At 34.5% G+C, this 24,618-nt stretch overlaps 1 long non-coding RNA gene across 1 annotated transcript in view; it reads right to left on the bottom strand.

The window, feature by feature from the left end:
* Positions 1 to 8,427: 8,427 nt before the first annotated feature.
* Positions 8,428 to 24,618, bottom strand: part of LOC138174789 (uncharacterized) — a 49,457-nt gene continuing 33,266 nt past the window's right edge. Inside the window, exon 3 of the long non-coding RNA XR_011171818.1 lies at positions 8,428 to 9,047. This is a non-coding gene — a long non-coding RNA (uncharacterized lncRNA). The remainder of the gene's footprint in view (positions 9,048 to 24,618) is intronic.

Here is a 24,618-nt window from a genome sequence, read left to right as displayed (position 1 = left end):
TTATGTAGGAGGGTATGTGTGCATGTAAATATATATGTGACTGTGTGTATGTGTATATATATGTGTGTGTGTACATGCATACATAGACAGAGGCCACATGATCACGTGAATAGGAAGGGATGATATCAAAAAAATAAAATTAAGAGGTGAGAGAGGAATATAATGAGAGGAGATAGGGAGAGACAGAATAGGGTAAATTATCTCATATAAAAGAGGCAAGGGGAAACTGTTGCAATGGAGAGGAAGAACAGGAAGTCAAAAGGGAATGGGTCAACCTTACTCTCACTGAATTTGGTTTAAGGAGGAAATAACATACACACTAAATTGGGTATCTTGACCTATAGGAAATTAGAGGGGAAGGGGATAAGATCTGGAATGATAGAAGCGAGTGCAGATTTGGGGGAAGGGTAATTAAAAACACACACTTTTGAAAGGGGACGGGGTCAAAGAAGAAAATAGAATAAGTGGGGGACAGGATAGGATGGAGGGTAATATAAGTGAGTCTTTCACAATGTATCTACTATGGAAATGTTTGCATAGCTACACATGTACAACCTATATTGAATTGCTTATCTTCCCAGTAGGAGTGGGTGAGGAGGGAAGAAGAGAATAATCTGTAAATCAAAGTTTTAAAATTAAATATTAAAATATATATTATTATTATTATTTTTTTTACATGCAACTGGGAAATAAGATATACAGGCACTGGGGTATAGAAATCCATCTTGTCATTCTAAAAAGTAAGAGGAGAGAAGGGGGAGGATATAAGAGAGAGCAGATTAGAGGAAGGCATATTCAGTAGGATTGCTATTTTGGGGTGGTGGGTAGGGGAAAGCTGGGGAGAAAATTTGTAACTCAAAACTTTGTAGAAATTAATGCTGAAACCAAAATAATAAACAAAAACAACAAAAAACAAAACTCATTGACCAATTTAGAATTTTAAAAAGTATTCTGAAAAAAAATGATTTTATTTTAAGAATGCCTATTTTTATATCTTCTATAAAAATCATTATGAGAATAATCTGGACATACATAAACACCTACATATATGCACAATCTGGCACAATATATATAAATATATATGCACGTATACATACGTACATATATATACACCCTTATGTATACACACACATATATATGTATTAATCTTAATAGGGCTATATGAAAGAGGATAGGTACATTTTAGCACATAATATTCTACAGTATATTATATCTTTAGGTTCTTTCTAGGTGAACTCATCAGCTCCTTTGGATTCAACAATTATCTCTATGCAGATGACTCTTAAATCTATATGTCCAGCCCTTATATCTCTTATGAAATCCAGTCCCATGTTATGAAAGACATTACGGAAATTTCCTCCTGGATATTTCAAGATTAGTATGTCCGAAGATCAACTGTATTTTCTCCAAACTTATCTCTCCTCTCTTCTCTCATTTCTGTTAATAGCAGTATCTTCTTCTAGATGTATTGATGTATTACTTAACTTTTTCTTCTCCCTGAAACCCTATTAATAGCCAAGTTTTGCTAGTTATCTCTCCCCATCATCTAGGTGGCAGGTAGGTGGCACAAGTGGATAGAGAGCTGGGCTTGGAGTGAGAAGACTCATTCTCCTGAGTTCCAATTTGGCCTCAGACACATGCTAGCTGTATGACCCTAGGCAAGTCACTTAACTTTGCTCAATTTCATCATATGGAAAATGAAATGGAGAAGGCAATGGCAAACCACTCCAGTATCTTTGCTAAGAAAACCCAGATGGAGTCACAAAACGGGACTCAGAAAAACAACGAAAAGTTGACTTAGAAATGATGAGCAACAAAAACACCTCTTATATCTGTCCACCCTTATCACCCATGCCCTAGTTTAGATTATCCTCAACTCTTCCCTGTACTATTGTGATAGCTTTGCAATCTATGGTATTTTCTTCAGTCTCTTTCCTTTCTGATATATGCTCTACATAGCTGACACATTTATATGTGACACTTTCATATGTGGAAAAAAAAAAACTTCAAGGGATTGCCATTGTTTCAAGATTGAAATAGACCATTCTGGCACAATCTGCCTTCATTTACTTTTGCAGTTCTATTTTGTATTGTTTCTTTCATGTACTCTACTTTCAAGCCAGACTGGCTTGCTTTTCTCTGTATATATGACATCCTTTCTCCATCACTTTACATTAATTGTCTTCATGACTGAAATGTACTCAGTTCATCTTTCCCTCTACCTCTTAAAATCTCTGTCATTCTTCAATGTGAAGCTTAGATGACAGTTACAACACAAAATATTCCATGACACCAAACTTGCCAATTATTGGAATTTTCTATATCTTGAAATTATTTTGCATATAAATTGATTTTACCTTGAATCAAAGATTAGAACCAGAAGGGACATCAGGGGCCATTTAGTCCAGTGATGGATAGATTGCTGCCTGTGCGTCAAATCTGTCCCCACTTGCTTTTGAATAGCCGTAGAGCTACATTCTTTAAAAAGTCTTTTTTGAGCTCTTCCATGACCTGCAACCAATTCACATTTTTCTTGGAAGCTTTGGGTGTAGGAGCTTTGACTTTGTTGTCTCTTTCTGGTTATATGTTATTATCTTCTTTGTTACCAAAGTTAGATTCTGTAGTCTGATTTTTTTTTTCACTGTTTGCTCATGTTCCTAGTCAAGTATTCAACTTTTAAGCTCTTTTAAGGTAGAACTCTGCTTCCAATCTGTCTGTCTGTACAACACTGTACTATATCAAACTTCAGGGGTTTTGTGTAGCTGTTATCAGAAAAATTTTTAGGGACCTGTAAATTTTCAGTTATTCCAAGTTTGTATAATAAAATACAAGGTGTTTATTGCTCTCTTAGTCTGTACTCTGATCTGTGAGTGATCACAAGCCCTCTTTTCTGCCCTGGAACTGTGAGGAGGATTCCCTCTCTAACCCTGCGACAAGCTCCACTATTCCAGTGCTCTTACTCACTCCAGGACCAGTAGTCAGGACTGAAACCCAGATCCATGCAGGAAAAAAAAAAAAAAACAAGAGAATACTACCTCATGTTGCCAAAGAGATCCTTGCAATCCCCCTGTGATCACCCTCTTGATCCTACCAGTGTTTGTAGTCTGACAGTTCTGGAAGCAACTGCTGCCACCTCTGCTGTTGTGGCTGCCACGACCCTTGGTCTGGGGGCAAATCCCATTACTCTCTCACTCAGGTCCATCAGATGTTTGCCATTGACCTTCTATGCTGACTTTGAAAATTCTGGAAACTACCCCAGCTGCCAGTGATTCAGTCCTCTGAGACCTGCTCCAGCCCATCTGTGCCAGCATGGCCAACATTGTCTATGCTCTTCTCCCAGATTGGTTCAACAGATCTTTCTTGATGACCTTCCAAGTTGTCTTGGGCTGGAAATTTGTTTCATCCTGTCATTATGTGAATTCTGCTGCTCAAGAATTTGTTTAGTCTTTTTTTACAGGTTTTTGAAAGGGTTTGGGGGAGAGCTCAAACAAGTGCCTACTTTCACTCTGCCATCTTGGCTGCACCCTGATTTTTAAATTTTAAGTAAAGTTTTAGTGTCTTTAAAAAGCAAATACAGGACAAAACAAAAAACAACATTCTTACCTAGCAAGTCATAAAAAGAAGGAAGAGTATGTATTTGTCCCTTGAGCTACAGTTTGCCAATCCCTGAATTGTGTTTGTTCAATCATTTTATCACTTAGTCATCTGAGTCTCAGAGACATAAAGTGACTTACATGTGATAATACAGTAAGAATCAAAGCAGTATCCATGGAAAGATATGCTTATTACTTTTTGTCTTTTAGAAAGCACTTGATGTGCTAGGGCAAAATGTTCCCTTAAAACCTATTCTCCGTCAATGGTTTTTTCAATCCATATGTTTAAATCACATCAGATGTGTTGAAAGATATAAGAATAAAGGTTACTTTATATAAAAACTCTTTGGTCTTTAATAGGTGATAAGGAAAGACCTGTGTTGATGCATGGATCTCCTTTCAAAGGTATTTGTCTAAGATTATTTTACATTCTCATGTTGCATGTTGAGTGAAAATTAGATTGTGAGGTCTTACCAATGCTCCTGTTTGTTGGTGACATTATGATAGCCCCATAACATTCTGGCTTTGCTACCAAAATTTGGTACCTAATGACTGAAGATAATTTAACCTAACCATCCAAATAGTAAAAAGAAAAAAAAGAAAATGACAAAGTAGTAAATTTTTTATTCCAAAAAGGCACAAAATATTATATCCTCCAAAGAAATCAAGTAGTATTCACTCAAAAGGAAATGGAAAGATACATGCTCAGTGAATTCTCTTTTGTCTAGTACTACAGTGTGCACACTCCAGTGGGCAGCATTGCATATACATGCTGTATAGGTTATTGTCAGAAAAAAAGGTATCATTGGAAAAAGAGATGATGAATAATGTAACAGGATATTATACTTGATGGACATTTTGCATGTTCATCATTTTTTATGGATAATAATATAGATTATTACTCAGGTAAATCCAGAAACCTAGAAAAATCAGAATTGAAATGTACCCAACACATTGAGAATTTATGGGAGGTCCTGAATGAGTGGCAAACAGGAAATGAAGATGTCAGTGGGTATTGATCTGCCCAAATGGAGATTCTACATCAGAGAAATCACTGTTTGGAGCTATGTACGATAAAATTAAAGCCAGGATAATTTGGAATGAATTATTGCTTTTTAAGAATATTTCATAAGTGGTAAAATGCAGAAAAAATGAACTGAGGAAAAAATGCTAGGAAAATCAAAATGTTTTCTTTTTTTTTTTTTTTGAGCCACATTGGTTATAAGAAATGAAGTAATGAATGGATTGACTATGAACAATGGAGAGGTTTATTTTATTTGTTTTCTTTGTCAGCAATCAGTTTTGGACTAAGAAGAATGAAACAAACAATAAATGATATGGAGTAGAAACCTAAATAAGACCTTTGATGATAAAATAACATTACTTTCCCTAATAATCTGAGTCACAAATTTTGGAAAAGTAGAACCTCAGGTTACGAGACAACTGTTGGATGTGATTGCTGTCAGACCAGGAATCTTTGAAACATCATGGAAAACAAGATATCACCAAGAATGTAAAGAAACATTATACATATTTGGGGAACAATGAGGTTGATTTCAATTTTAGGCAAAATTCTACTATTGCTAAAATAATTATCAAAGAATGTCTAGAAAATGTAAAAAGAATCATGAAAAGCCAGCTAGGAGAAAAAAAAAATTAAAAATAGATTATACAACCCTAAACTTATTTCATTTTTGATAGGTAGGTTAAGAGAATGCTGTAGACAACTTTTTTTTTTGCATATGTTTTCAAAAAACAATTCGATAATTTGTTTCATGTTATTCTTAGGGAAAAGCTGGAGATATATGGCATAGATATTAACACTATAGTTGACAATATTTTTATATTACCTTTAAAGAAGTTATACCTTAAATTTTCTAAGGGAGTTCACCTTTACTATTTATTTTCTATCAGTAATCTAGTTAATTGAAGAAGATAGAAAGCAGGGAGAAATATTAATCTGAATAATAATTCAAGATTAAAAAAGACATAGTCTAGTTTATTATAAAAATGAAAATCAATATAAATCAATATAAATTCTTATGCAGAGTTGAAAATCAATATTAGATGGACAAAACTTCAAAGGCATTGATACATTTAATTTCCACCAGAGGGGGGGGAAATGGATTTCAAGTTCAATGTAAGTCAATAGTTCTATGAAGAAGCTAAAAAAAGATAATGATACATGATAGATAAATTGAATGAGAAAAGTTAAGATTATGTTTCAATGTGTCCAGGACAGATCACATTGATTGTACTATGTTCATTCCTGTGCATTATTTTCCAGAAGGTCATATGCTATACTATGTGGCAGAGTGGATAGAGGAATGGAGTTGATGTCAAGGAGATCTAAGTTTAAATCTAACCTACCTCTTACTATCTGAGTTGCCCCAAGCAAGTCACTTAATCTCATTCTACCTATTTCCTTATCCATAAAATGGTAATGATAATAATAAACACTACTTCCCGAGATTTTTATAGGGACAAAAATGAGATATTTGCAAAGTTCAAAGTGCTAGTTGTTGCTGCTTTTCTTGTTATTATTATTATTGCTATTGTTATTTTTAGTAGACCATAGTCATCATGTAGCCCAATTGCCTCATTTTAGAAACAGACCCTGAAAGAGAAGACTACCATTTGCGGTTAAAAAATAGCTTGTTCCTGGAAAAAACATGGAATAAAAAAATAGAAATATAAAATCTATCTAGCTCTTGACTTCCCATTAGCTATATTAATGGGAATTAGTATATATAGATGGGATTCAGCTCCACTATCCTCATGTTCCCCAAGAAAAGTTCATCACCAGAAATCTCATCATTGTGGAGACTGCATCAATATTAGCATTCACGCCTCATCAGTAACCTCAGTTGTCGCTGCCCCTCTGATTGGAGGGAAGAGGTAAAACTTCCCCCCAAAGCTCCCATTTAAAGAAGGTTCTGTCATTTTCAACCAGTTGCACTACTTGGATTTTACTCATGATCATCAGGCCCCCATTCCCCACACCTTCTTCCCACCTTCTTCTCCACTTCTTTTTCTGTGTTGACTTTCTCCATTAAATCGGAAGCTCCTTAAGCAGATGTTCATTTTTTAGCACTTAGCATATAGTAGGTGCATAATAAATATTAATTGTATCACTTTTTGTTGTATAGATTACAAAGAAAATCATTTAGACTGGAGCAGCTAAGTGGCACAGTGGAAAGAGTTCCAGGCCTGGAGTCAGGAACCCACCCCTCCCACCCCAAAACAAAATACAAATCTAGCCTCAGACACGTAGTAGCTGTGTGACCTTAGGTAAGTCACTTAAACCTATTTTTTCTCAGTTTCTTCATCTGTAAAATGAGCTAGAGAAGGAAAAGACAAGCAATGTATTATCTTTGCCAGGAAAATCCCAAATGGGATCATAAAGAGTCAGATATGACTAAACATAACAATATACTCATCCAAAAAAAAAAAAAAACAAAGCTTAAGAACTTGAGCTTATATCTGGAGATTAGTTCCATTTCTCTTGATTTTAAACCACAAATTTCAAATCTTGGTCACCATGCAAACTTTCAGCAACAAAGAAATGCAGACAAATACTTAACCAGTGTAAAGACTTATAATAGCTCCACAGTTAGTCATCTCTCCACTCTTCTCTCCTTTCATCTGATTGGGGGAGGAGGGAGACTGAGAGAAAGAGAAAAATAGGGAGAAACAGAGAGAGATAGAGAAAGAGACAGAGAGAAAGAGAACATGAGAGCATGGTGGGGTGAAATGAAAATTAAACTTGAAAACTGGAGATCAATAATATGTGGCATGCACTCATGCTTTTGACACTTATTTGAAACCATGAACAAATTCCATTTATGAGCCTCTATAAACTTTGGACTCCATATGAGACTCCATAAACCATAGAGAGACTTAAATTTCTAGGTAATAGATAGACTGAGTCTGATGCCTATGGAAGGAATGTCAACAGATCATAGAGGCATATGTGACTATTTTTGTCTATGTATTTATAATTCTGCTTGTATATAATTTGCATCTATACATATAAGGTAAGTAAATGTCTCTTTTTCTGAAACATGCAAATATATCTGGATTTTAGAATGTGTTTTCTTTTTAGTGAAATCATAACAGTTTTTAATATAATGAATTGTTTTTATTTCCATGTAAAAGAACAAATGTCCATATTGTGATTCTTTTAAATAGCATTCAATCTTTTTAAAATTTGATGTTCCTTACTCAAACTTTTATAAAACATATTTTCATCTTCTTTCTGATTCTATTATTCTTCTCTTGTCATATTTGTAAATAGACAAAATTTCACGTGACAAAATTTTCTGCAATTTTTTTCAATTTCCTTTTTTTCCTTTTCTAGAATATAGTTTTAAAAATCAGATTTATTAAACAATTTTCATACACCAAATTATACTTGCAAGTTTAAACTATGATTTTTAGAATGTTTTCTCATGAATTACTTTTATTTTGTATGATTTACTTTATGTGATTTCCCTCCTTCAAAGAAAAATCATCACTCTGCTTTATTTTTCCACTTCTATCTTGACCCTTTTGAAATAACAGAGTCATGTTTGCTGCTTTCAAATCCTCTAGAATCTCTTCCAAGTCTAGTGAACTTTAATAAATGTCAGTTAAAGGTTCATTGGTTTTCTTGTTCACTTCCTTTAAAATTCATGGATATATGTCATCTATACTCAGTTCTTGTCTACTTGAAGTTCACCTTCTTTACCACTTCAGCTTTTATCTATTGAACATTTTCCTGACAATCCTATGAAATCAATAGCCATTTTTTAAATCAAGAGTCTTTTAGAGCATATCTCTGCATTTTTATCTTCATTTAGTGTATCCAAATTAATATTTTCATTTCATAATGATTAACCTGCTACACAATTTAAATTCCATACTATGACTCAAAAACCAAGTTTTACATGTTTACTGAAGTGAAAACAGCAGCAACTGTGGGCAATTTAATGTTACTAGTTACACATTAATTTTCCTAAAGAGCTCTTTTTTACTTCAATGGATTTAATGCTTTTGTGGGAGAAAAATTACAAAATCATCACATGGAAGCTCTATTCTTTTAAGAGAAAAAAGGTCTGAACATCATTCTTTGGCAAATATATTCAATCCAATTCTACACATATTATGATTTATCTTGAAATACCTGTGAACATCTTCTTAGACAGCTTAGGCAAAACTATTATGTACATGCTCATCTCTATAATACATGGGGACTATTTCAGAATGAGAAGGCTTCTAAGTTTCAATGTATACACTACTGGGCTTAGTCATTTAATCAGTGAGTAAATAAACATTTATTAAGCAAATACTAGGTGCCAGATATTGTGCTAAGCACTGGAAGGGCTTAGTCATGAAGCCTGGGATTCATATCTTGCACTTGACATGTGTATTCTGGATATCTCCTGGCAAATCATTTGAATTCAATTTTCTTATCTGCAAAAAAAAAGGGAGAAAATATCTGGAGTAGCTATCTTGTTTGCTAATCTTAAAGATCAAATGAAATAGTTTATAGAGCATTTCACAAAATTATAGTTTGTTAACTATAATGAGGACTATAATGATATTTACTCTATTCCCATATTGGAGAAGACCAACTTTTAGGACCCAGACTCTCAAAAGCAGGGAGGGATCATTTAGGAAGGAATATGTGAGAGGAATATGTCATTGGCCATCATCTCTTAGTAGTAGCAACAGGTTTTCAGAGTGGTTCCATGTCATGTTAATTCCTTCACTTTCTTGTATGATCAGGTTCTGATATGATGAAAGAGCTCAATAATTTATGTGACACTTTTATAAAATGGAAATGGAATGAAAGCATCATTGTAAAAACTATTATATATCTATAATGCATACATAATTATGTATATAAATATATGCATATGGACAGGTGTGTTGGCATCATATAAATATAAATGTATGCATGCCTTGTGATAGTAATGACATTAAAAGATTCCCGTGTATTTGCTTGGTTTTTGGTTTGATTGTGTTAAAACCTAGAGCTTGTTAATCCCACCTCTGTGATGGACTTGTTGACATGAAAAGAGTCTTGAACTGGGAGGAGCTGGTGATGTACATTTGGAGAGACACAGGAGAGAGGCAGCAGAACTTTTTAGAAGCAGCACTTGTGGAGGCAGAGACAGACTGAGAGGATTGCTGAGGGCCACTTTGAATTGCCCTGGACTTTTGAGACCTGCCCCCGGAGCTGCCAAGGACTGAGGAGACATGGCTGTTTTGCTGGTACTTTGTCTCTCTGTTTTGATGTTGTTTTGCCAGATTTGTCCACTGGTGAAAGACAGTCCTGTTGTTGAAGAAGACCTGGATGGAACCTGGCTGTTGGTTAAGAGCTACTGAGACTGTCCTGCAGACAGAAAGTGAATACTGTCCACTGGTGAAGGACAGTGCTGTTGTTGCAGGATTCTGGGAACCTTTCTGTTGGTTCAGAAGCCCTGAAGAAGGATTTTCTTGTTGTATGTTTACAGAAATCCTGGGAGAGGGTTTTGCTAATGTTTTCAGGTGTCCTAGGACTGTTCTGCAGACAGAGGATGAATTAATGAAGACACTGGCAATGTATCTTGTGGCCTTGCTAAGCTTTGTCTCCCCAGGAACAAAGATTGCTGAGAACTTGCCTCCTGTCAAGATGAAGAAAAGACCTCCATTTGGGTATTAAGTGCTGTGCTTAAACTTGTTGTAACTCTAAGGTTGATTCAATTGTGATCCAGGGGTGGGGAACTTTTGACTTTTTTGTGTTCTATGATTGAACAAATGAATGTACTTTACTTATGATTGGAAACTAATCTCCATTTGAGAAGAGGGGCTTTGTGATGGACTAAATGAAGGTACAGCCTAGGGGTGGAGTAGTATTTAGAACAGGGACTTTGTAATTGATTGAATGAATGGAAGGTCCTGGGGTGGGGTAGTACTTGGAGATTATTTAATCACACTTAGTAAATGCTGTATTTTGAATGATGTCATATTTTGACCATCTCTGTTCTTAATTTGTCACTGAATAAAATGGAGAGCACCTATGCTGGTATTTTGAACCTTGGGAATTTGCCTTTGCTTGGCATTACATTACATGGCTGAATAAAGAAAAGGAAAAGCAATTATATAGAAAAAGATATACTCTGCAAGAAAAGGATGATCTTATAAGTTTTCAGTGAATGAAAAGGAGGCCTTGAAATGGTACACTTTCTTTTCTGAAAATATATTCAGATAATTTACTTCTCACTGCTATAAAGTGAGTCCCCAACCTCTGAAAATATTGCTTTCTAAAAATGTGTATTTTGAGAATCAGAGCACATTTTTCTCATAGAAGTAATAATTACAAATTTAGCTAGGTTAGTTTTGGATGGTATAGGACAAACACTTTACCCATCTGAAAGATGTCCTCCCTCCCCCGCCTTCCCCCCCCCCCCATTCTACCAGCTCTGGTTGGGAAATCGAGGATGAAAACTAGTTTTCTAAGTACACAAGAATTTAATTTCTAGCATTTGATCTCAGTATTAATGTTGAGATTTCTTCATCCATTTATATTCTACAAATATATGCATATTACATGCACACATTCATAGTTATATATGTGAAATATTCAAATACATATATACATATCTATTACCTCTCTCCATTAGATTGCAATATCTTTACATAAAAGAACTTTATTTTTTAAAATTATCTTTAAAAATAGTTTTTGATGACTTTGTTTTTAACTCACCTTTGTTTCCCAAAACAATCCTCATTTATTAAAATTGGAAGGGAGCTATCGCTGTGATATTCCTATTGCTTGATCAATCAATAAACATTTATTAAGTGATCATTAAATCCCAGGAATTGTGCTATTGGGGAGACAAAAAGCAGCAAAAGAATGTCCCTGCCCAATGGAGCTCACAATCCAATTGAAAACACTAACAATAACAGCAACAATAATGATAATAATAAAGATTCAATTTGTTACTTTATCGTTTACAACTTATTACAATAACCCATGAGCTAGATAGTACGAATATTTCACAGTATTTGCAAATATAATTTACTCTTATTTTGTGGAAGAGTACTAATATTTATAAAGGGAAGGTCAAGTGATTTCACAGTTGAACATCCTCTACATGTTGGTGTTGGGCCTTGATCCCAGGTCTTCTGATTCTGAGTCCAGTATTCCATCATGCTAAGAAAGCACACTGCTTTTACATAATTCACAGTGATCTTATAGCAGATACTGCCTTTTGAATAGGAGAATATTTGGGAATATCTCAGTCACTTTTAGAATATTTAAAGACGGAACTGTTGGATGAGCCTTGGGGCCATATTATAGTAACTGATGCTGCCTAGCTTTGCTTTCAGAAAGAAAAAGGAAAGAAATAATGTGTCTCAGCAAAATGCTCTATTTTTGGTTTCACATGCAAAACATGCCCAACAGTCAGATCAGTTACCACCCTTAAATTGCAAATTGAATAGCAGAGCCCTAGGCTGTGTATGTGATTAATGTCTGCTTTCCATGCATAGAAATAAATAATAAGTGTAGAGGAAAGCCCTTTTATTTAAAATGCATTTTTATTACTGGGACTAATTCTACATTCCTGCAGCACAATTGGCTCTTATCCAAAGACTTGAATCATTTGGCCTTAGGTTGTGAAATTTGTGTCTTGATAGGCAGGGATGAAACTTAGAAATTCTTAGTCATAAAGGAAATTGTATAGACAAGTGTTGTGGAATAGGATCAAGGAAATTTTTCGTCATATCTCTGACTCCATTGTCTCTGTATTGACTGAAAGATATTAGTGATGGAAACATCTCAAGTATGTCCTCAATTCATCATATACAATTTGCTCTTCATTCCTATCTTCCTTTGTGCCAAACTCACTGGATAAGTGATTGGTACTTAAACAAGTCAGAAATCTCTTTGAACTTCAATTTTCTTATCTATAAAGTGAAATCATACTTGATAATCTTTGGTTCCTTTTAAATATGTTATTTGTTTAAATAGTAAGACAGGAAAGATGGAAACCCTAATTAATCAAAGAATTTCAAAGTTCAAAGGGTACTCATCAGTCATTTAGTCCAAATACAAGAAAGGATTTCCCATAACATTATATCCCACTAATAATTATCTAGCTTCTGTTCAGTGAACTCCAATAAGGAGAAATCCATTATCTTTTGGACAGTTGTAATGCCAAGCAAAGGCAACTTCCCAAGGTTCAAAATACCAGCATAGGTGCTCTCCATTTTATTCAGTGACAAATTAAGAACAGAGAGAGTCAACCTATAGCATAATTCAAAATACAACATTTACCAAGTTTGATTTAATCAAGTATTACCCCACCCCTGGACATTACATTCATTTAATCAATCACAAAGTCCCACTTCTAAATACTACTCCACCCCTAGGCTGTACATTCATTTAGTCCATCACAAAGTCCCTCTTCTCAAATGGAGATTAGTTTCCAATCATAAGTAAAGTACATTCATTTGTTCAATCACAGAGCACAAAAAGGTCAAAAGTTCCCCACCCTTGGATCACAATTGAATCTACCCCAGAGTTACAACAAGCTTAAGCATAGCATTTCATACCCAAAGAGAGGTCTTTTCTTCATCTTCACCAGAGGCAAGTTCTCAGCAATCTTTGTTCCTGGGGAGACAAAGCTTAGCAAGGCCACAAGATACATTGCCACTGTCTTCATTAATTCATTCTCTGTCTGCAGAACAGTCCTAGGACCCCTGAAAACATTAGCAAAACCTTCTTCTAGTTTTTTCTGTAAACATACAACAAGAAAATCCTTCTTCAGTGCTTCTGAACCAACAGCCAGGTTCCAAGAACTCTGCAACAACAGGACTGTCTTTCACCAGTGGACAAATTTGGCAAAACAACATCAGAACAGACAGACAAAGTACCAGCATAACAGCCATGTCTCCTCAGTCCTTGGCAGCTCTGGATGGCCTCTCTCAAAAGTCCTGGGCAATTCAAAGTGGCCCTCAGCAATCCTCTCAGTCTCTTTTTGCCTCCAAGGTGCTGCTTCCAAAAAGTTCTTCTGCCTCTCTCTTTTCTTGTGTCTCTCTAAATTTACGTCACCAGCTCCTCCCAGTTCAGCACTCTCTTTTCACTTCAACAAGTCTATCCCACAAGTGAGATTCACAAGCTCTGGGTTTTAACGAAATCAATTTGAAAACCAAGCCAATACAGGGAGATCTTTTTATTCCATTACTATTACAACAGTACACTTCGAAGCAAGTCTAAGTGTTAGGAAGTTTAATTTCATTTTATTTTACATCAAAACTGAATTTTTTCTTTGCAACTTTCTCCCATTGTTCCTATTTCTGTCCTTTAAAGCCAACAGAAACAAATCTAGACCTACTTAGCAAGCTAGCCCTTTCAAATACTTGAATAAATCTATCATACCCTGCTCTAATATTTCCTTCTCTAATCTAAACATATCTAGTTGCTTTGACCTATCCTCATATGCCAAGAACTCAGTCCTTAGGAATCCTAATTAATATCATCTGGAAACTAGCCAGTTTATAAATAGTTGTTTCTTTGTTTTAATTGCAGCAAGAAGGACTGAACATGATATTCCAGATGAGTGTAAAGTTGATGGAGTACAGTGCAGATATCACTTCCTCCTTCCTGCAATCTATTCCTCTCAATGCACGTTACAATTACAGGAGGTTTTTTTTACTGTCACACCACACTGTAGGCTCATATCGACTTTGTTAGCAGGAGGGCATAGGGAAAATAGTTCTTCCTTTGAATAACTATTGTCTGTTCATGCTTCCTCTAAATTATTCTTCTGAAGTTGATGTTTTGCACTCACGTGTATGACTTTACTCTTTACTGAATACTATCTTACTAGATACAGCATTCAAGAACCTTTTCACTGTTGATTGTATCATTTTGTGTGTTAACCAGCTATCCCTCCCCATGTTGTCTCATGTGTAAGTTTAAATAACTTTTAGTCTATTCCTTTAACCAAATGCAGTGATAAACTTGTTAAACAGTGTAGGACTAAGCCAAGGAAATCATAGATCTCTTGCCATATTGACACTGAACCATTAAAAGTTATTCTTAGAGTGTGAACATTTAATTTGTTCTGAATAGATCTAATTGCAGTGTATCATCTAATCCAAATCATTCCATCTTCTCTAGAAAAATAGAATGAATTACTTTATCAAAAGCTTTTTAAAAATATGAATAAATGTTATCTGTAACATTTTTCTCAGTATCTCAAAGGAGATAAATTTTATAAAGTGATTAGCAAAGTGTCTGGCACTTAGTAATGCCTTCTTTCCCCTTCTCTTATCTACTAATTTAGTAATACATTCCTTCAAAATGAAAATTGTGCTGGTCTGTCATGACTTAACTTAGATGAAACCTGGTTTACAAAGTTACTGACTTTTTGTAATCAATTTTACCATTTGTGATGTTTGTTATTGCTTTCTATTCTAGAATTTTTCTAGGAAGCAAATTCAAGCTAACTGCCCTGCAATTTATAGGCTCTGTTTTCTTTTAGGACATTGAGACAAAGTTTTTTCTCTAATCCCATGATATGTTTTTAATTTACATGTTCTTTAAATATCACCGACTGCCTCGGAAATCATATATGTCAGTTTTTGTGTTTTGTTTAGTTTTTCCCAGAATCTGAAGTTGCTTTTCATCTAGGTTATTTGACTTGAATTCATCAAGGACAGATAGGTATTCACTTTCCCATCAGTTATTTACTTCTCTCATTGTTCTTGGTAGTTAAAACAGAAATAAGAGATGAATTGAAAAATTCACAATTTTCTGTGTTGTCAGTTATTAGCATGTCATCCTCACCAAGAAAAGGTGATCCTCCTTTTACTTCTGATACAACTAACATCCAATATGAAAATTGTTGTTGTTCTTAGGTTCCCTTTTTAATTGTCAGACCAAAATTAGCATAAACAGCAGAGAATTGATCTATACTTTATTGTATCTCAGCTTCAGAGACTGCATTGAGTGCATAATCGTTTTCAAACAGAAAATCATACACCAGTTCTTCCTCATCAACCACCACCACACCATCCATACAAAGAACCATTGGTTACATCTAATGGAGAAGTTTGGAAAGCTGTGAATAACTTCACTTACCTTGGTAGTGTACCTTCCAGGGATGTACACATTGATAATGAGGTTAATACACACATTACCAGAACTATCTCAGTGTTTGGGAAGCTTTGAAGGAAAGTATAGGAGAGAAGAGGTATTACACTGCCTAACAAACTGAGGGTCTACAGAGCCATTGTGCTGACCTCATTCTAGTATACCTGTGAAACCTGGACAGTCTACCAGCATCATGCCATGAAACTGAATTACTTCCATCCAAACTGTATAAGGAAGATTCTGAAGATCACCTGGAATGATAAGGTACCAGACACTGAGATCCTTAGTTGAACTAAACTGCCAAGCATTCAAACTCTGCTTCAGAGAGTACATCTCCTATGATCTGGTATCACTGATCAAAAGCAAAATGTATGCTAGCCAAAAATCCTTTTATGGAGAACTTACACAGGGCAAGTGTTTACATGGTAGTCAGAAGAAGCAATACAAGGACACTCTCAAGAATTTTGGAATTGATTGTGTGACATGGGAGACACTGGCACAGGAATGCTCGGCATGGCATGCCCACATCAGAGAAGGTGCTATGCTCTATGAGCAAAGCAGAATTGAAACAGCTCAAAGAAATGCAGAATGCATGAATTTAGAGTTACCACACCAAATGTTCACATGGACTATTTGTGCCTGACCTGTAGTAGAGCATTCTGAACTCATATCGGTCTGATCAGCCACAATCTGACACATTGAAACTTGACTTTAGCATAGTGATGTCATTTTTTGTCCTCTGTGAGAATGAAGGACAACAAGCAGCCAAGGTTCCCTTGACAGATTCAGGTCATTCTGAGCTTTGGCACATAATGCCAAACAACTTTGTTATGCACTTATATTAATTTATTCTTACTTGGTCTTCATATCTTCTTCTTTTATATTTATTTTCTTTTTAATATATAAATCAGTATGTGAATCTACTGTGCATCCACACTGGATTCTGGTCAAATTTCACTTTTTCTCTTCACTGGGATTATTTCTTTTTGTGTCTTTAGAATTTCATTCTTGGTAATTTGTGATTCTTCTTAGCAAATATTCCCTGAAGCATTGAACTTTATGGGACTTTACCTATTTTTTTTCTTCTGAACCCTTTAAAGTCTTCTTTTCAAACATGTAAGATACATGTAGAACTATGTCCAAATTTCTACTTCATATGCCAAATTCTAGGATAGTGTAATTAAAACTACCCAAGGTTCCAACTATTTCTACTCCTAACAACAAGACTCACTCTGTTAATGAGAACCAGATTCAGAATAGCATTCCCCCCTTTTGGTTCCTCTCCCTTTTAAATGATGAAATTAGTATGGAAGGAAATCAAGTTATTGAATACTTTGCTTTTGGTAACTTGTATGGAAATTGTCACAGAAAAGCTACTTGGTCTTCTGTCCAGTTTGGCTGGTCTCTTTGCTTTTGTTCTGGTCTGTTCCTGGAATTCTATCTTGAGGGAAAATTAAACAAAACAAAACAAAAAACCAGGCAGTCTTTCTCTTCAAAATTCTTTTAAATTTAAAACTATTTTCATTAATGTTGCAAGAGAAATGGCAAAAATATTCTTATTTTTTATTTATTCAGTATTTTTTTTCTCCAGTAGTAAAAACTCTCCTTTCTTCCCTCCATACCCTTCCTCCACTGAGAAGGCAAGCAATTTAATATAACTTTTACTCGTGTAGTCATGCAAAACATTTCCATAATAGTTATGTTATGAAAGGAAACTGACCAGGGGAGGTGGGACCTCAAAAAAAAAGTAAAAAAAAAAGTATGACTTAATCTGTGTTCAGACACCATCAGTTCTTTCTCTGGGGATGGATAGCATTTTTCATCATAAGTCTTTCAGAATTGTCTTAGATCATTGCATTGCTGAGAATAGCTAAGTTATTAGCAACTGATCATATTACAATATTGCTGTTATTCTGTACTCAGTATGTTTCACTTTGCTTCATATCATGTAAGTCTTTCCAGATTTTTCTGAGTGAAGCCTACTCCTCATTTCTTATAACACAATAGTGTTCCACCATAATCACATACCACAATTTGTTCAATGGCAAATACATTCTTAAAAAGCCTTGTTAAATATACTCCATATCTGGCCAGGAATCTGCAAAGTCATGAGCCAGAAATCCAAATCCCCCTCTCAGACCCTCCCTCCTTAGCTAGTTGTTTACTTCCTATGTTATTTTTTCTTTCTTTTTTGTACCTTGGTCTTCAATGGGTGGCAATGAGGAAGAATTAAATATATGCCCTTACAGTTTTCAATTTGTTGTCCAAAGTTCATAATGGTTGACAAATTTATTATTCTAGACATTTATTTTAAATTGTGTGCAGAAATCACCATTTGTACTCAAATGACACACCAAAGTGAATAGTTATCATGGATTTTACTAAGTCTTGAGAGGTTTTCTGCTATGTCTTGGATAAATGCCCCAAGAAGACCACTGACCTCTCTGCTGTGGTTATCACATTGAAAATTGTTGCCTTAGTATGTGTGAATAGAGAATACCCAACTACTATTATTCTTCTGTTTTTCTCTGTCCCTTAGTGGATAATCTCTTATCCAATATTTTTTTTTGCTCTACTCTACAAATTTTCAGAAAACAAACAGCTTTTTCCTTCTCTTAATATGTAGCTTTCTCCTCTGTTAGGTAGTGCCTCAAATCTGTTTTATAATTCTAATTATTAATGTACTCTTTTCTATTTTTCTTTTAGTGCTTCCATTGTTTATCACTTTGACTAAGATTAATTCCAGATCAACCAACCCTTTAATATGTACTTATTACTATTTACTGCATTAGGATATATGGATGCAAATTCCAATGCAAAACATCCTTACTCTCAGAAAGCTTATTCTCTATCAGCACATGTATTTGTAACCATAATTAGAAATAAACAATGTAATATTACACAAAACATTATTGAAATATTATTAAACAAAGTAGTTAAATGTAAGGTACTTAGGTAGGGGAGATGAGTTGTGAGGAAGACCAAACACTTCAACTGGAAAATGGTGCTGTCCTATGTTTTAAGGAAAATGATTTTTTTTTTTGAGGCAGAGGTGAAGAGAGATTGCCTTTTAGGCACTGAGGATATCTAGTTTAAAGGAACCACAATGGGAGACAAAGTACATGTAGTAAAGAGAGATCAGTTTAGCTCAAACGGGGTGTGGTAATATAGTGATGTACAATTAGCCAAGAAAGATACATTGAGATCAAATTGTGAAGGACTCCAAAAAGCAAAGTCTGGACTTTTATCTTTTATTTGAGTATGAATAAGGTGCTATTGGATTTTATTGATTAGGGAGTTACATGGTCATATAAAAATCACTTTTGAAGCTCTATGGAGAGGAGAGGGACTTGAAACAAGAAGCCCAATTAGCAATCAACTTCAAAAGGCTTGGGAAGAAGTAATGAACGCTTGCAATAAGGAGGTGGCTTTGTGAATAGAGAGAAGGGATCTATTGAGAGCCGGTCTGTAGGTAAAGAGAAGAATGTTTGGACTAACTATGTGGGGTGTTAGAGAATGAAATGTTGAGAATAATGTCAAAGTTATGGCAATGGGAGACTGAAGGAGCTATGACTGATTATATTGCAATAATTGGAAAATATGATTACTTAGACATTGTGAGTATTCTTTGGAAGACTAAGGAAAATGAGAGTAGGGGAGGTTGAAGAAGTGTCCCAATTAAAAAAAGAGAGAGAAGAAAGCAAAGTTTTGTGAATTGTGTGTTAATTGCTTATAATCTTAAAAGCTTTTATAGAAATTATTGGTCAAAGTATGGATATCAAGTAACCAAAGAAGTCATATTTTTTTAAAGAGATAACATAATTGTAAGAAGAATAGATTAAACTCATTTCCCTTCTTAGGCAGGTTTGTTAAACTTGTTGATGAAAAGTATACTTGAAGCATAGTTCACTTAGTTTTCTGCAAAAATGTTTGATAAAGAATTGTTATGTCCTTTTTTTTATAAGTTGGAAAGAAGTGAGCTAGATGATAGTACCATTAGACAGATTAATTTAGAAGTGATTAAATGTGTGGATACAATGAAAAGGTCTTAATGGCTCAATTTCAGTTTAAAAGGTTTGAATTGTAGTATCCCAAGAAACTTTGATTGGTATTGTATTGTTTAATATTTTGTCATGGTTTGAATAAAGGTCTAAATGTTACACTTAACAAATTTAGAGAAAGACCAAAGCTAGGAAGATAAGATACCACATTATATGTCAAAATTATGATCTAAAGAAATCTCAACAGGCTAAAGAATTTAGATGAATTCAGTAAAATTATTTTTGAAAGAAATCAAAATAAATTCATATATTTGGTTCCAATAATTCAAATTCACAAGTAATTATAAGACAGAAATTCACTTAAAAATGATCTGGGAATTTTGACCAATTGCAAGCCTAGTAGGATTCAATATTGCAGTATAGTGTTCAACAAAACTTAACTAAATCTTAGATTGAAAGAATTCCACAACTAAATAATTCTACAATATTCTGCCCTTGTCATACTATAAATGGAATATTATGCTCATCCCTCTGTACTTTTTAGGAAGGAGACTTATCATATGAAGGGCAACCATGCAGAAAAGTGCTACAAGATGGTGAAGTTCCTTAAGATCAAGTCATAATGAGGTTCAATGAAGAACCTGGGGATTTTAGATTGGAAAACAGCAGACTTCATAATTAGAGGGATGATACCTTTAGCTAAGTATTTGAAGAGCTAGGTATCTTGTGGGCGAGAGATGAGAGTTCTTAACCTCAGAGAGCAAAAAAGAAACAACTAGTAGAAATTACAAGGAACCCTATTTAGGCTTGATGTAAAGTGGGGAAAGTGACAATTAGAGATTCATTAATTAGATGAAAATGAAAGTATTAACTTTGTAATTTCTCATTTTTTTTTCTCTCTGTGCAGCAGCAACTCAGGTTGAAGAGAAATTTATGACATATACTTCTGTGTTTAAAAATAAAATTGTGATGTTCAACACTTGAGGAAAATATGTATATTTGAAACATAAAGAGAAACAGAGATCCAGGAAAGGAAATTGATCTGAGTGTCATGTTTCTTGTCAGGTTGAATAACTCATTAAAGCAAGAGTTTCAGGAAATAGAACACTATAGCAACTAGAGAAATAAGCAAAATTATTATTATTAATATTATTATTTGGGGGAGTAAACAAAAATACTGAAAATATAGTGAAGCCACATAGATAATACTGACACAAAATTAAAACATTAATTTATAGCAGTTGTTTCAACCTTAAAAATAAAAGGAAAATGAAGATGTCATTAATGTATCAAAGAGGAAGTATTCAAAGCTTGAATACTTTATCCTGGGATCCTTCAAACATTCCTCATATATTCATTGGTAATATAGAAATAGGTATTATGAGGGTGAAAGGAGGGGAGAAATAACTGGCCATGTAACCTTTGCCAAAATACTTAACCCCAATTGCTATAAAAAAATTTTTTCTTTTTAAAAGAAAGAAGGGGAGACGATGGTGGTCAGGTTATACCTGATCTATCAACTTTAATTTATATTTAATTTTAATAATAATATAATAATAATATGTTATAGTATTATAATATATTATCACAATTATATTATAATATAACTTTAAATAAATCATTAATTTAATAAATTAATACTATGATTACCTTTAAAATTAATAATAATAATAAAATGTATTATAATGATTAATTAATTAAAAATGAGAAAATTGATAATAAAAATCTCCCCTGCCCACTTGATAAAATTATAAGATGTGAGGGACAGATACTTGAGACCAAAAAAAGGTGTTACATTCTTAAAGGCAATGTCTTTTTTAAGTATTCACTCTCATATACTCCTTTTGGAAGAACGAAGTTATTTGACGAACTTCTTAGCTGAGAAATCATCTATATCACTGATAAATTTAGAAAAAAAAGTAAGACACACTCTCTAAGTTGTCATTTGAGGGAGTCATCTCCCATAGCCAAGAAAAGAGTCAGTTATGGAGGAAGAACATAGGTCTCAAAAGGGAAGTCTTCTTTTTCCTTTCCTATGAATTTCTGTTTTAGTCTTCTGGGAGCAATAAGAGGTTTTTTTCTTTCTTCCCCTCCTTCCCCATAAATGTCAATGATGTCTTGCAGTGCAGCAATTGACTTGTAACAACTGACCATTGTGCCCAACAAAGACCAAGGTTGGAGAGGCCAACTACAGAGTCAAGAAAGTTAACCCTAGCATTTAAGAGTTGAACTTCAGAAAGAAGCAGGCCTAGAAAACCCAGATGAGAAACTGCAATCATAGATGCTGTGCCCAGTGGGAGGTAGCATGACACTGAGAGAAGAAAAAGGTTATAAAAGTCCTGTGCTATCAAAGGTGTGAACTTAATTGGTCAAATGCGTTCCTTAAATGTTCATCTCTTCACTAGTGTGTGCTGTGTGGGTACATGTTCTTCTCAATAAAAGTATCTGTAAAGAAGTAAACCACAGGGTTATAAGAATGTTTTGTCAGTACTGATCTGACTATGCCATTTGAGTAAATGTCTTTTCTTTGAACTATTTTTTTCTTCTGCCCTGTAATTGAAGATAATACATTGATGATTATTGAGGATAGAAGATACTCAAAGTACCTTGAAATAAGCTGTTATCCTCAGGGGGAGGTGACAGTGAATATATTTTATCTATTTCTTTATATCTAACTAACAAATGTGTCAATAAAAACTATATATTTCAACATGTTTAAACTGCTCTGCTTTACATCTTTATAAATAAATATAGCCGAAATGAATATTCATCTTTCAGTATTCCTCACAATAATGGCATCTATTGACCTCCAAATCACTCTTGTAGATTCATCAATGACATTAACACCTGCCTCAGAGTTTTATTTTCTACCCAGATTCCCTGACACAGTACTCAGAGTATTTTAGATTGATACTGACAACCCACTGAAACTTGTAATAGACGTTTCCTTAATCTTCCTATTCTAGAGTTACCTTTTACACTCTACCTCAGACATATACTGTCACGTGAGCAACTTATACTTCACTATCTCACAGAAATATATTGCTTCCGCATTCCAGGATTGTGAGATTCTATTCTTCAGCCATAATCTCCTTTCATACCCTTTTCTCCCCCTTCATCATTCACAGTTAAACCATTCTTTAATATGATCTTTGGGTCCCTGATTTTATCTTCTGATTTATTTTCACTAATATGGCTTTATCTCACAATATATTCCAATTGACCCCGCATTCTGTCATTTTTATTGAGTAGAAAGTAAAAATCACTTAGTTTATATGCATCTATATTCTTTCGATCCATTTTAAACCCAACCTTTTTTTAATCTGTCCCCCATCTTTATCACCCTTCTAAAAATTTTTTTTCTAGAAGGTCAGTTATTATATCATACTTATCAAATGGTTTTCTTTCCATCTGCATCTTTCTTAACATCCCCATAGCATTTAACACTATTGGTGAGACTCACCTTCTGGATAACCTTTCCTTCTGAAGTGCTACACCATACTGACTCCTCAGTCCTTCACTTTTTTCCCTATGTTAGCTCCTTATTCTCTTCCATAATCCCTGATGTAGATATTCCCCAAAGAATTGATCTCAGAATTACTAAAAACTCTCTTTCACCGTCAGGGTCAAGGATTTTTTTCTAGACAATATCTCAGGTTGTTACACTTTATTAAAAGCATCTTATTGGGAGTCAGTGCCTCCTATGCCAATGCCAGAATATTTTTTCTGATATTAGAGATATTGGATTCTTATCTGGCATCCTAGAATCATACTATCATACACTTTAGAGCTTGGTAGGATTTTCTGAGAAGTAATTGGGAATCAATATGACATACTGGATGGACTAATGAATTTGTAGTAATGAAGATCTCTTGACATTTGTGATTATAGGTAAATCACTTTATCTCTCTAAGCCTTAATTACCTTGTCTGTAAAATGACTTGTCCTACCTAACAGAAATATTACGAAGGCTTAAGTGATGTAGGTGTAAAGAAAAAATTCCAGCTTTATTACGTCTTTTACATTACTCCTCCCAAACCCAAAATAACTAAGGTTCTCAAAAATGCTATAAATTGATCAAGGTTTTTCTCTCTCTCTGTGTCTCTCTTTCTCTGTCTCTCTCTCTGTCTCTGTCTCTGTCTCTCTGTCTCTCTGTCTCTGTCTCTCTCTCTCTCTGTGTCTCTCTCTCTCTCCCTCTCTCTTTCATTCTCTCCCCCTCCCTGTGGATGTGGACAAAAATATGTATTTAATGTCATGCTACTTTCCCCCCTCATGCGCAATATCACTATTTTTGTCATGTCTGTTTCCTTATTTTTTTATTCAACAGAATATAGGTTGAGACCTCACTCATAGTCTCTGAACCTCTCCTCTTTTATTCTTTTTTTCTACTCTCTTCATTATCCCCTTCCCACACTGAAAAACAAAACAAAACAAGCTAGCAGAAAATACAAACCTCTGCCCTGAGGCCATGGTCTCCAGATTGATGATTGCCTGTCTAGAACAATATATTATAATATGACCTCACCATGACTCAATTCAATCAGCCCTCAACTCTCTGGATTTCTTGTTTTCTTCATCATTATCCTTCCTCCACTCATTTAATCTTTGACCTTCCTAGCTGGTGCCCACTGATTTATAGCTCTCTGAAATATGTTTTCTTCCTCCTATATATTGTATGCTTCTTGACAACAGTAGCTGTCTTCTTTGTTCCTATTTGTATCCTCAGTAATTAGCAAAGTGACTAGCACATGCAAAGTGCTAAATAATTGCTTGATCTATCTATCATCCATCTACCTATCTATCTATCTTGATCTATCTATCATCCATCTACCTACCTATCTATCTACCTATCTATCTATCTATCTATCTATCTATCTATCTATCTATCTATCTA

The sequence above is a fragment of the Petaurus breviceps genome, unplaced genomic scaffold, assembly GCF_028583685.1.
Source record: "Petaurus breviceps papuanus isolate PSGF00001 unplaced genomic scaffold, PetGlider_PUasm1.0 76, whole genome shotgun sequence".
NCBI lineage: Eukaryota > Metazoa > Chordata > Mammalia > Diprotodontia > Petauridae > Petaurus > Petaurus breviceps.
Note: the sequence above shows the minus strand (reverse complement) of the source record. Positions and strands in the feature narration are given on the sequence as shown.